A 15,046-nucleotide genomic window follows, 5' to 3' on the forward strand; every position below is an offset into this window, starting at 1 on the left:
ATATGGTTTTCGAATATTCTTTCCACTGTGTAAATTGCCTTTTGTTCTATTAACAGATTATTTCAAATAGCAAACATTTTTAATTTTAATACAGTTTAATTTATTGGTCTTTTCCTTTTATTAATTACACTTTTGGTCTCAATTCTAGAGACTGAACTTGTAAGAACTTGTTACCTTGCTCTAGATTCCAAAGTATTCTCTCTCTTTTTTTCATAGCCTATACTCTCATAAGTTTACATTTTATGTTTAAATCTGTGATCCATTTTGTGTTAATTTTATATAAGGTATGATACGTGACTGAGGTTTTTTTCTTTTTCTTTTTTGGGATATGGATGTTCAACTACCCCATTTATTGAAAAGACTATCCTTCCTCAATTGCCTTTTTACCTTTGTCAAAAATTAATTGAGAACATTGGTGGGATATGTCTGAATTCTTTGTTCTGTTGCATTGATCTATGTTTCTCTTCCTCTGCCAATACCACAGACTCTTGATTACTGTAGCTATATAACAAGTTTTGAAATTTAGTAGATTGATTTTTCCCCTTCATGCTTATTTTTTAAAATGACTTTGCTGCATTATATCTTTGCCTTTCCATATAGATTTTATGATAAACTTGTCCATATGTACAAAAAAATCTTGAGGGAATTATCCTAGCAATTGTATTAAATCTGTGGATCAATTTGGAGAGAATCAACATCTTTACTATGTTGAGTTTTCCAGTCCATAGATACAGAATGTCTCCCCATTTATTTTCATCTTGTATTTCTTACATCAGTTTCATGTGGTTTGCAGCCTACAAGCTCTGTATAGGTTTGATATATTTACATTTAAGTATTTCATTTTTTTATGTAGTTGCAAATGATATTGAACTTTTAATTTCACTTTGTGTATGTTTATTGCTAGCATATATTAATACCATTTTTTAAGAATTAACAGATTTGGGTGACATCAGCAAGATAGTAGACTAGGAAGTTTCAGTCCTTATTCTCCCACAAAAGCATTAAATAAACCATTAGAGACTGGTGGAAATAACTTTATGGGATCTCTGGAAGTCATTCAAAGACCTACAGCAACAACAACAACAAAAAATGCTCAACCAAGAAAACACCATTCAAAATAGTAGGAAATTTTATGAGATTTTTACTCAGACTTCCCTAAACCATTTTCTATGGTGGCCTGGCATAGTTTGGAGGAATCATACTCAGCAGTGTAGTAAAAGAAATTATAAACCAAATGGGATTTATTCCTGGAATGGAAGGATGTTTCAGCATACTAAAATCAATCAACATAGTACACCACGGTAACAGAATGATGAAAAACAACAACAAAAACACATGCTCACCTGAATTGATGCTGGGAAAGCATTTGACAAAATTCAACAATCTTTCAGGATAAAAACACTCAACAACAGACTAAGAAATAGAAAAAAATACATCAATATTATAAAGCTCATACTTGAAAAATCCTCAGTGAACATCATACTTGATGGTGAAGGGCTAAAATATTTTCTTATAATCCTGTAATATCAGCAACAGGACAAGGCTACTTGCTTTTGCCACTTATATTCAACATAGTACTGGAAGTCCCAGGCAGAGAAATTAGTCTAGAAAAATGACGAAAATTCAAATTGGAAAGTAAAAAATTAACACTATCTCTGTACACAGAGGATATGATCCTTTATGTAGAAAACTGTAAAGGCTACATACACACATACACACACACACACACACACACACACACACATCTGTTAGAATAAAAAAGTAATAATTCAGCAAGGTTGCAGGATACAAAATCAGTTCATAAAAAATCAGTTACATTTGTATACTTGAACTATGAAAAATATGAAAACAACATAAATAAAGCTATTCCATTTACAGTAGCATCAAAAAAGAATAAAGTGCTCAGAAATGAATTTAACCAAGGAAGTAAAAGACATGTACAGAAAACTCTAAAATGTTGGCTGAAAGAAATTAAAGAAGACACCAACAAATGAAAAGGCATCCAATGTTTATGGATTAGATGACTTAAATTTCTTAAAATGTCAGTACCACCCAAAGCAATCCATGATTCAGTTGAATCTCTATCAAAATTACAACATTTTTTGCAGAAAAAAATCCTAATATTAATATGAAACCTCAAGAGAACCCAAGTTGCTAAAATTACCTTGAAAAAGAAGAACAAAGTTAGAGGTCTCACATTTCATGATTTCAAAACCTCTTACAAAATTAAGTAATATAATAGTATGTAGTACTGATATAAAGGCAGACATATATACCAATAGAATAGAATAGAGATCCCAGAAATAATCCCTCACATATATGTTTAAACAATTTTAACAAGATTGCTAAGATTATTCAATGGGAAAAGAACAGTGTTTTCAACAAATAATTTTGAGAAAACTGGATATCCACATGGAAAAGAATGAAATTGAACCATTAACTTATACTATATACAAAAATTAATTCAAAATAGATCAAAGACCTAAGTGAAAACACTAATACTATAGCACTCTTAGAGGAAAATACATGGGATACCTTCACACTAGATATGGCGATGATTTTTTGGATATGACACCAAAGCACAGCCAACAAAAATAAAAGTAGATAAATTAGGTTATATCAAAATTAAAAACTTTGGTGCATAACAGTACACTATCAACAGGGTGAAAAGACTACCCATAGAAGGGAAAAAATACTTGCAAATAATATATCTCATAAACAGTGACACTCAGAAAATAAAAAGAACTCCTGTGACTAAAAAAATATAAATCCCATTTAAAAATGGGCAAATTATTTGAATAGACATTTCTACAGAGAAAATATATAAATGGCCCATAAGCACATGAAAAGGTGCTCAAAATCACTAATCATTAGGAGAATACAAATCAAACAAAGAGCTACCACTTAACATCCATTAGGATGGCTATTATTAAAACACAAAACAAAACAGAAAATAATTGTTGACAACGATGTGGAGAAATTGTACCTTTGGTATATTGTTGATACGAAGGTAAAATAGTGCATCTGCTATGGAAAACAATATGGCAGGCAATTCCTCAAAAAGTTAAAACTGAAGTTTCCATGTGATTCAGTTATTCTACATCTGAGAATACCCACAAGAATTGAAATCTGAGAATCAAACAGATATTTGTATACCCATGTTGATAGGAGCATTATTAGCCAAAAAAGATGGAAATAACCCAAGTTGCTTTCCATTCATTGATGGATGGAAGAGATAAACAAAATGTGTTATATACACGAAATGGGATATCATTCAGCCTTAAAAATGAAGGAATTCTTGGCACATGCTACAAATAGATAAACCTAATAAAAGGACAAATTCTGTATGATTCTGCTTGTATGATGTTATAGTCAGGGATTGCAAACAATCACATATCTAGTAGGCTGGAGAGTCAGGGAAGAGTTGGTATTGTAGTTCAAATATGAAGGCAGTCTGAAAGCAGAATTCTCTTTTCCTCAAGGGACCTCAGTCTTTCTCTTCAGGCTTTCAGTTGATTAGATGAGACCCACTCACATGATCAAGAGTAATCTGCTTTACTCAAAGTCTAATGATTTAAATGTTAATCTAATTTTAAAAATACCATCATACAAACATTTAGAATATTGTTTGACCAAATATCTTGGTACTTTGCCCTAGGCATGTTGACACACAAAATTAAATAGTACAAGTCCACCTCTTATAAATTTGGCATCCATATGCATTTCTTTAAATAATACCTAGTCTCTAAATAAAGACAATAACAAGGCCATACTTGTACTTATCATAATATAATAACCCTATGTATAACCAAAATACACTAAGCCTTTCTCCAGAAGTTAATGAGAAGTCTTTGGAAGATTTTTCACTCTCCCTTGTCCTGTAACTTAAATGCTATGAAGTAAAATTAATGATGTTTACCAGTATTTAAAGTACATTTAGCAATTTTTAACTATGAAGTAAAGTTAACAGCATTTAACTTCATGGTGTTAAGTAAAATTAACAATATTTAGCAGTAAATTTAACAATATTTAACAATATATATACTATTTATTTATATACTATAATGTAGTGTTACTTTACCTGGAAATAAGACCTAAACCTTCATTCCTGAAGGGTATGGGCTATTAGTAGTTCTGCCTGAGTTGGGTTGCTTTATTTTTCCATTGATTTTAATCATAGGGCATAATGATACTAAGAGACAGCCTAAGGGATCTCCTGTACTTCTATATACTCTTCCTTACCTCCAATGTGGAGTTGCAATCCATTTTTTTCCAGAGTTGTTCAGTATCACACACCCCAGCCAGCTTAGTAACTCTCTTCTTTGCCTGTTGATTCAGAATTATGAGGAACCCAAAGTGACCAGGTAGCAGTCTTAACTTCCAGTCCAATGGAATTATTATTATGTCTTGCTAGAAGTATCCCTCCATTTGGAACTAAGACCTCTAGGCCAGCAGAATGTAAAATCATGAAATCAGGAAACACATTTTTTCCTAGGGGTTTCTTATGGTAATATAAGTGGTGTCATTCCCATTTCTACCTCTTTATTCCTGGATCCATGAATCTTGGATATTGGAGAAAGAGCACCATTTATTAGAGCTTATTCAGAGCATTTACCATCTCCTAGAGAACCTTGGCCCAACCTTGCAAGATATTGCAACCTAGCTGGCACTATAATTGGACCTTCAAAGGGCCATTACACAATTTTATCAAGCCAGCTGCTTCAGGATGGTGGGGAACATAAGACCAGTTAATTTCATGAGCATGGGTCCATGGCAGTACTACTGCATTTGCTATCAACAGTTTCTTGATCAGAAGCAATGCTAGGTGGAATACGATAATAATGGATAAGACATTCTATAAATCCACAGATAGCAGGTTTTGTAGAAGCATTGCATGCGGGAAATGCAAATTCTGTATCAAGAATAATCAGTAATAATCAATAATCCAGTAAGAAGAAAATGCTGCCCCTTCCATGATGGAAGCAATCCAGTGTAATCAACCTGCTTAGCTTCTCAAATCTGTAGCTTTATGTCTCTTGCCAAAAATAGGAAGTTCTCAGGCATTATTTTTTCAAATACATTTATTTATTTATTTTTTTATCTCCACCGTCTTTTTTCTCTTTCTGGAACTAATGGCATGAATGTTATACATTTTTTTGTTATGATTGCATAGGTGTCTAGTCTACTTTTTACGTTTGATTTTCTCTCTTGCTCACATTGATTAGTATCTATTTCTCTATGTTCTCATTTATTGATTACTTCTTTTTATTTCTTTGCTGAAGCTTTCTATTTTTATATTTGTTTCAAAGATATTCATAGTTAGTCATGGAAACACTTTTATTGTGGCTGCTTTAAAATAATGGTCACATAAATCTGCCATTAGTGTCATTTCGATGATGGCATCTATTGATTCTCTTTTTGCATTCATTTTGAGATCTTCCTGTTTCTTCATATAACAGGTTATTTTTTACTGAAAGCCAAGACATTTTGGATATTATAAGACTTGATCTTATCTAAACTTTTTGCTTTAGCTAGCTATTTGACACCAGTTCAAAGGACTGGGAGGAAGGGAAACATCACCATGATATTTCCAGGTAGACTTAAATGTCTAGATTCACTGCTTGGCCTCTGCTATATTCAAGGTGGTAGGTCTTTTCATTGCCACTTAGCAGGAATGGGATTTCTGTCTTCGTATGTATTCTTCACTGATACCACATCAGGGCTGTCCTTGCTACCTCTAAATGATGATAAAAGACCAGAATCTTACTGACCTTTCTCTGACAGCATCCTAGTGAGGTGTCCAGGTATCTCATTATACCCTTATGAAGATGGAATTCCAAGCTCCCCAGTTGGGCTTTGTTGGCATGGATGGTGATGGGGCAACAGTTTCTTATGGTGTTCAGCAGAGTATATTGTGTATTATCTAAAAATTGTCTTTCTTGAAAAGTTGCCCCTTTCCTGGTCCTTTGGCTAGAAAAAGCAAGCATTTGTTTGGATTTTTTTTTCTTTTTTTTCTATGTCCACTGTCATTTCCAGGTTGTTGGCTTCTTTACCTCCATATCTGGAATACGTGAGACAAAAAGAATATTCAAGGAACTCACCATAGCAATATTTTTCTGGTCTCAATGTCCCTAGATGAGTTGGCTTCTTCTCTCCTCCTTTCAGAATTTTCATGTGTTGTTTTGTATGTAATATTCAGGATTTTTAGTTGTATTGGTGGGAAAAGTAGAGGAAAGTATGGCTATTTCCTCTCTCCAGCTGCAGAAGTTCTCCAATCAATTTAAGCTTTTGCATTTAATGGTATCTTTAAGATATATAATAAATATTTCTTTGTAATTTCTTTTTTCCTTGTAATAATTTGTTATATAGATAGTACCATTTTTTCCTTAACAAGAGATAATCCTTATTTGCTAATATTAATGTTAGGTATTAAAAATTAATGATAATATACATGTTTAAATTTAATTCCTTTTAACAAGTATATTTTCATAAAATGACATTAATTTATATTTATTGATACCAAAGCAGCCAACTTAACAATGGGAATAATTTAATAATAAATTATCAGCTTGTTTTATTTGTTAAAATTAGACCAACCAAACTTTTTTTTAGTTAGGTTAATTTTATGTTTGAGTTAATTATCAGGCCATTTTGGTTTTCAAAACTTTGCAGTCTACCAGAAAAAAGAAACTATATACTTTTATAGTTGTAATTTTAGTTTTTCTCTTTTATGAGAGACCTTTTAGCTTTTATATGCATCATGTGAAAAACCTAAAGCCATGGGCCACAAAAACAGACCAAATCCTACTCACTTTCTACATGGATATTAGTGACAATAAGATTTACTTCTGATCCATACTTATTTTCCAAACCAAGAGCTAACCTAGGGAAATTTCATATTTCATTTTGGTCTTAATGTGCTCAACTTTGTCATAAAATCTAAGATTTTAAAAGCAAGATTTTCTTGGAAGATAGTTAGGACTTATATTTCCACTGATCAAGTCCTTAGAAAGGGTGAAGGCTCTTTTAGAGGCTGTTTTCTATTAAAAAAAAAAAGTGTAGGGCCATCTGGGTGACTCAGGTCATGATCTCACAATTTGTGAGTTTAAGCCCTGTGTTGGGCTCTTTGGTGAAAGTTCAGAGCCTGGAGCCTGCTTCAGATTCTGTGTCTCCTTCTCTCTTTGCCTCTCCTCTGCTCATGGTCCCTGTCTCTCTCTCTCTCTCTCTCTCTCTCTCTCTCTCTCTCTCTGTCTCAAAATAAGTAAGCATTATTTATTTTTTTTTCTAAAGTGTAAATGCCATGGGGGACAAAGATCTGTTTAAAAGAGATAAAAGGGGGAGGGTGTCGCAAGAGCATCGAAGTGATTGTTAAGTGTTGCTGTACTGGATAGGCATAGAATTTGGAGAATGAAGTTTTAATGGTTTTACATCTTGGAATCATTTATAAAGTATCGGGTCATGATCTTGAGGTTTGTGGGTTTGAGCCCCGCATCGGGCTCTGTGCTGACAGCTCGAAGCCTGGAGCCTGCTTCGGGTTCTGTCTCCCTCTCTCTCGCCCCTCCCCCGCTTGTGCTGTCTCTCTCTGTCTCTCAAAAATAAATAAATGTAAAAAATATATATAAAAAATATTTTTCTGTTAAATAATCTCTATTCTCCAACATGGTGCTCAAACTCATGACCCTGAGATCAAAAGTCACATGCTCTACCAACTGAGCCAGCTAGGCATCCCTTAAATTTTGACATTTTACATAGCAAGTGTATTCGTTCCATTTTTCTCTTGGTCTATGACCTGAAGTCTCAATAGGCGTTTAGATGCCCATTTTTTTTTCTAAAAGAACAGAGTTTAAAATGATCATCTCCATTGTATGCATAATAGCTGCTAAGTAGTTTGTGCTCAAGGTATATGCTAGGAAAAATACAGATGAGAACATTACATTCTTATTGTTTTATCCCATTACTACTACACTCATCCATTTCTTAATTGATTGTATTTCTATTGAAAACATTTTAATGTCTTTCCATTACCTTTAGAACATAATTTAAATTCATACATTTGTTATTCCAGGACTTCCATTATGTTAAAATATATCTTCTGATTTTACTTTCATTGATTAGCTATTTGTAATAATCATGATGATGATGGTGATAGTAATAATAATGATGTCTAGGCATATATAACATTTGCCAGACATTATTCTGAGCCTTTTACATGTATTAAAATTTTAATTTTAATTTTAATTTAATCCTTATTTAAATTAAATTACATTTAATCTTTATTTAATTTGTCCCTATTCAAAGAGGCAGATACAATTATATTCACCACTTTATACAAGAGGCAACTGGAGCAGAGATTACCTAAATAACTTGCTCAAACTTACAGAGATTGTTGAAGAAGGTATAAAGAAAATGTGGCCACCAGGAAACCTGCAGCTGGACCCTTGCAATTGGGAGGTTGTCTAGCCCCTTTTGTATCCTTGGGATGTGTGATCAGCTTGCCTTCCCCACTCCCCGAAGCTGCTCCATGCATACATTTTAAGACAGAAATGTGGTGTTGACGCTATCTGGACTGGGTACATGATTGAACCCAGTTAAGGCCTCTCTGTAAATGTTTAAGATTTGGATGAGTGGGTGTGGAGATCTACTGGTCTTGTGGCCACCTGACTTAGCCTCATAAGTAAGTTCCCTTGCTTATTAAACCTGCTACCTCCTAACATGAAGTGGACTGCCTTTTTCCGTGGTATGTCTTTGCCTTCCAAGTATGGGGGGCTAGTTTCAGACTACACCAGGGAGTGCCAGAGGAGGTTTTGATCTAACAGAGAAGTTAGATGAGCTGGATTTGAAGAGAGCATCTCTCTCCAGAATCTGTGCCATTACCCTCTACATTCAAGTGCCTCTCTAAACTAAACAGTTGCTGTATATTATCAGTATGTCGAAATTCACTGTTTATTAAAAATCATATATTCTCAATATTTAATGTTTTAAAGTGAAAAATCCTATGAGATTTTTAAAAGTCTTGTAAAGTTTCCTCTTTTCCGCAAAACCTTCCATGGTCTAAGTTTGATGTATTCTGTCCTCCCCAGTGATCATGTATCTATTTTTACCTTAGAGGACATAGTGCTTTCTAGCTTGGATCATAGAGATTTATAAAAATATTCAATAGATTGTAATGTTTTTGAAGGTTAGAATGTCATTTATGCATTAATTTTCTTAACCTTACACAGCTAGTAGTTACTAATTCTCCATTCATATCCCAAATCTCCTTTCTTTATCTTCATTGGTGGGTTAACACATTACTGTGATAAAATTTTACTTCTATCATTAATATTCTATTTTTCCTTTATTATATATTTTTATATTCTATAAACTACAATATTATTAAGTGAAACTTTTTAATGTTTATTTATTTTTGTGACAGAAAGAGAGCGATAGAGAGAGAGGGAGAAAGACAGAGCATAGCAGGGGGAGGGGCAGAGAGAGAGGGAGACACAGAATCTGAAACAACCAAGTTCCAGGCTCTGAGCTGTCAGCACAGAACCCGAAGCAAGGCTCGAACCTATGAACTGTGAAATCATGACCTGAGCCGAGGTTGGACGCTTAGTTGACTGAGCCACCCAGATGCCCCTAAGTGCAATTCTTAATGTTGGTAAGAATACAACTAATTGTATGATGGGGCTATAAATTGGTTAACAGTTACTAAGAAATTGTTTTAGTAATATGCATAGAGCCCCCTAATGTGTTATATCCATTACACTTCTAATTTTAAATTTTGGTAATGTTACTAACCCTATTCTGGAACATTATCACAAAGAAATGAGAAAAACAGGAGTTTATATATAGAAATATAAATGCAGTATTATTTCTAATAGTGGAAAATTGAAAACAATCAGAATATTAAGCAAAAAATAAATGTTACTCCTTTTGCCATTAAAAACATTGCTAACAACGATCATTGATATCATGCAAAACTTAACTATACTTTATAAATAAAGTTATGCAAGACATTTATCACAGGCACTCAATATTTTTTCATCTCAAAAATATTTTTAGAACAATTATTAAATTCAAAACCATTAGTAAATTGTGTTTTCATCAGGATTATAGCTTTTAAGTTGAATCTTGATTTAATTTTCTCCAGATGAGATGAATTGCTTTTCCATGTATATGCATGTTATATAGTACGTATTGAAAATTTTAAAATATCTATTAATCCTCTCTTAAACAATATCTGTGATACTGTGGCTGGGGGAAGAATTGATGTTTTTATTGATACCTTCAGTTCCAAGTAAGAATTGGTCAGACAAAAGTTATTGAATGAATAGATTTTAAATGAAATTCACCTAGTTATTTGCTAATGGACATCAGTAAGGAGATATCTATGGGCTGCCTCAGCCTTCTGGAAAGTGTTAAACTTTTCTTATGATAACTAATCTAATAATGACCAACAATAGAATGGAAGATTTCATCACAACCTAATAACGAAAACTTTCGTTTTCACAACATTCATTTTGCTCAGCTCACACTTACCAAAGGGCAACCATCAGATGTCTGCATATCTCAATATTTTCTTAACCTAACAGTAATACAAAATGCAGGCCAAAGTAAAATGTAGGTCACAGTTGATGCCTCTAAACATGTCTTGGCACAAATATTAGAAAAATATCTACTTCTAAAATCATGAGAAGAAAATTAAGCAGAAACATGTTCATCATTTCAATAAACATTATTCAGATGTTTGTTCTTATTTTTTTTTGTACATGAAAAGGACAGAAATGTATTTGCTTATAATAAACTTTGCTCCGTCCCCAACTACTTTCTCAAAGGCCTTTTATGAAATTTATTCCATTTCTTCTTTGAAATTTGATACAGTTTATAACCATCTGGGGATATTTTCTTTGTGAGAATAATTTGATTATGAGTTCTTTTTAAAGAATATATAGCTATTCAGATGTCTACTTTTTTAATTTTGGTAAGCTGTGTTTGTAGGAATTGTCTGTTTTATTCAAGTTATTGAACTTATTTTGCAAATAGGTGCTCATAATATTTTTCACTTTATCTTTTTTTTTCATTCTGACAGTTTTTTTTTTTAATTTTTTTAACGTTTATTTATTTTTGAGACAGAGAGAGACAGAGCATGAACGGGGGAGGGGCAGAGAGAGAGGGAGACACAGAATCCGAAGCAGGCTCCAGGCTCTGAGCCATCAGCCCAGAGCCCTATGCGGGGCTCGAACTCACAGACCGCGAGATCGTGACCTGAGTTGAAGTCGGATGCTTAACCGACTGAGCCACCCAGGTGCCCCTAATTCTAACAGTTTTTTATTTAAAGTCATATATAAGATGACTTTATTCCTGCATCTTCTCAATTGTTGCTTCCTTATATTTGCCCTTTTCCTTTCCCACTTGGTGAGATTTGCCTTTACGTTCAAGGATCTTTTTGCAGTTAGTTTTAGTCTAGTGATAACCACCTTGCTAGGGTGAATGCCCACATGGACATTTGTGCCATCTACCGTCTCTCGCTGCACTTGTTCAATGTAGATGATGTATTTCTTCCTGCACACCTGGACTAATTGCCAATTTGTGTGTTTTCACAAAACTTGTATATCATCATCCTTTCAAATGGGCATGGGTAGAACATTGTACTTCTGTATCAGCTCTTTGCAAAGAGCAGAAAACATAATCTTGCTGCAAATGTAGGAAGGTGAATTTAAATGCCTGTTACAGTTCTTGCTTGAGTCAGAAGTCACAAAGGGATTGAAATTTATTTTGGCTGCCAGTGCTTCCTTCATCCATGGCCGCAAAAGAAAAGAGCTCACTTTATCCTTTTAATGTCTGTGAGATCTATGGTAATATCTATCCTCTCTTACATTTCCTATTTTCCTTTTTCTCTGTTTCTTTTTTTGCTTAGTCTCTAAGGGATTATTTAACTTCATTAAACTTTTCAAAGTACTACAATTTTTATTCTACATTTTCTCCAATACTTGTTATGGTCAGTCTTTTTAATTTAGCCATAGTAGTGAGTGTTAATAACTAATTACATTGAACATTTTTATATGTTTGATTGCAATCCATATTCTTATAACAGCAAGTAATGTTTAATGAGAAGATAGCAGCACTACACGAGCATTTTGATTTAATTATAAGAAATTAGTTATGAAAAACTGAAAGGACAGATATTAAATACAGAAATAGTGGTTTTTAAAAATTCTCAACAACTGGGGCATCTTGGTGGCTCAGTTGGTTGAGCCTTCGAAACGGGCTCAGGTCATGATCTCACAGTGAGGATCATGAGTTCGAGCCCAGGCATCTGGCTTGCTGCTGTCAGCACAGAGCCCACTTTGGATCCTCTGTCCTCCTCTCTCTCCACTCCTCCCGGACTGGCACTCTCTCTCTCTCTGTCTGTTTGTCTCAAAAATAACAAATAAACATTAAAAAATTCTCAATAACAAAAACAATGAAATGTATTACTTAGAGAGAGGGAGAGAGAGGAAAAGATGGAGAGAAAAACAGAAAGTCTGGATATGTAATATATTTATTGATTTAAGCGCTAAAGGGAGGCTACCTAAATTACCTTGATATGTTATATTTGTATATGTATATGCTAAGATATATTTTAGTAATAATTTTATACATTTGCATGACTAGTTTACTATTTTTTAATCTTCTTTCCAGAGTATTTCACCTGTGAAACCTTGACTATAATGAGACTCTGCCCACCCTGTATTTTTCACTTCGTTTTCAGGTAGTTTCTTGTATATATCTTTTTCTTTATAAACTACTTACCTAAACCCTAAATTAATTTATTTCTAAAATATTAGACTTTTTACAACTGAAGTAAATTTCAGATGATTGTTAACTTAAGAATGGTAGTTTTTATTATTTTTTGTACAAGATGTTAATGTTAATTATCATATGTATTTTTCCATAGACCAAGATTGATTTCAACCAGCTACTTTTCAAATTTTACCTTAAAACAGGCCTTTTTGGGAACACTGACAATTGCATTCCCTGTGGAGGTGAGGTAAGTCTCAGGAATTCATAAAATACGGCTTCATATCTGAACTGTGCTTTTCAGCCATTTGAAGAAGATGAGCAACTGATGGGCCATGTGCCTTGTTGATAGCAGGCCTCAGTTGGTTTCCTGTTGTTCCCCACCGAGTTCGTAAATCTCATTTATTCTGAAGGACTGTGGAGAGGGATTAAGCCTTCCTGAGAGCAGCAGTGTTGTAAATCAGAGGGCAAAACTAGAAAAATTATCTGTTCTTGCATTATTGGTGCTTGATATTTCCTGGAATATTGACTCAAATTTATTGACTAATGACTGTCTTCTTATGCCTTTAGTTCTTATGCCTTCCTAATACATTTTCTCACTGTTCACTGTTTAGTTTCCAGGCTGTCCTGGACTTAATTAAATCTTGGATAATACTTTATTTTCTCCTTCCTCTAAAATGTAATTGTATGTTGGTATTAATAGCTCATCTGTTACCCTCTGAAGCAACACAGAATAAACCTAAGCTCTTACTCATGTGGAACATCTTAAATGGTATCAATGCAATGATCAAGTTGCCCTCTAGGTCTTATTTTCAGACTAAATGCAACCTGTTTCTTCAACTTTTCTTAACTAGACATAATTTCCTACAATTAAGGTCACCTTTGCTGAGAGTATTCTACTTGGTCACTGTTTCTCCCCAAGTATGTGTGGAGGGTTTCCTTTTCTCCACATCCTCACCAATATTTGTTATCTCATGCCTTTTTGATGACGCCACCTCAGTAGGTGTGAGGTAATGTCTCACTGTGGTTTTGATTTGCATTTCTCTGAACATTAATTGAACATATTTTCAATGTGCTGTCGGCCATTTGTATGTCTGTTTTGAGAAAATGTCTATTCAATTCCTCTGCCCAGTTTTTAATCAGAATGTTGGTTTTTATTGTTGTTGTGGTTGATTTGTATGAATTCATTATATATTTTGGATATTAACCCTTTATCAGATATATTATTTGCAAAGATTTTTCCTATGTCCTAGGTTCCTTTTTATTTTGTTGATTCTTTCTTTTGCTTTGTAGAAGTATTTTAGTTTGATGTGTCCTGCTTATTGATTTTTGCTTCTGTTGCTTGTGCTTTTGGTGTCATGTGAAAAAAATCATTGCCAAGACCAGTATAAAGGAAATTTTTCCCTGTTTTTCTTAAATTTCTAGGAACTGTGTGGTTTCAGGTTTTATGGTTAAGTGTTTAATCAATTTTGGATTGATTTTTTGAGTGGTGTAAAATAGGAGTCCAGTATCATTTTTCTGTATGTGGATATCCAGTTTTCCCATTTATTGATGAGCCTATCCTTTCCCATTGAATACTCTTGGCTTCCTTCTCAAATATTAGTTCACTGTATATGCAAGGGTTTATTTCTGGGGTTTGTGTTCTATTCCCTTAATCTATGTGTCCATTTGTATGCCAGTCCCATACTGTTTTGATTACTATAATTTGGTGGCATAGTTTGATATAAGGAAGGAAGTGTGATGCCTCCAGCTTTGGTCTTTTGTGGTTCCTTTTAGTGCACTGTTGGTGGGAATCTGAATTAGTGCAACCACTGTGGAAAATAGTATGGAGGCTCCTCAAAACATTAAAAATAGGACTACCATCAATATTTCACTTCTTTTATATATCCAAAGGAAATGAAAACAGAATCTTGAAGACATTGACACACATGTTTATTACACCATTATCATAATAGCCAAGATATGGAAACAACCTAAGTGTTAAATAATGGATAAATTAATACAGATGTAGTACACACACACACACACACACACACACAGGAATATTATTTAGCCATGATAAAAAAGGAAATTCTCCCATTTGCAAGAACATGGATGGAATTTGAAAACATTATGTTAAATGAAATAAATCAGAAAAAGGACAAATGTTATATGATACCACTTTTGTGTTAGAATCTTTAAACAAGCTGAACTTGGGGCGCCTGGGTGGCGCAGTCGGTTAAGCGTCCGACTTCAGCCAGGTCACGATCTCGCGGTCCGGGAGTTCGAGCCCCGCGTCAGG

General features: G+C 33.9%; 1 long non-coding RNA gene and 1 pseudogene across 2 annotated transcripts in view; one reads left to right on the top strand and one right to left on the bottom strand.

Annotated features, from left to right (window-relative positions):
• Positions 1-15,046, top strand: part of LOC147577519 (uncharacterized) — a 322,949-nt gene that overhangs the window by 180,178 nt on the left and 127,725 nt on the right. For both annotated transcript variants that reach the window (XR_015255847.1, XR_015255846.1), the window contains exons 3-4: positions 12,667-12,736; positions 12,923-13,015. This is a non-coding gene — a long non-coding RNA (uncharacterized LOC147577519). The remainder of the gene's footprint in view (positions 1-12,666; positions 12,737-12,922; positions 13,016-15,046) is intronic.
• On the bottom strand, positions 11,341-11,783 carry LOC112849815 (large ribosomal subunit protein uL24 pseudogene; annotated as a pseudogene).

This window comes from Puma concolor, chromosome C2 (assembly GCF_028749965.1).
Source record: "Puma concolor isolate L17-30 chromosome C2, mPumCon1.1.hap2, whole genome shotgun sequence".
Classification (NCBI taxonomy): domain Eukaryota; kingdom Metazoa; phylum Chordata; class Mammalia; order Carnivora; family Felidae; genus Puma; species Puma concolor.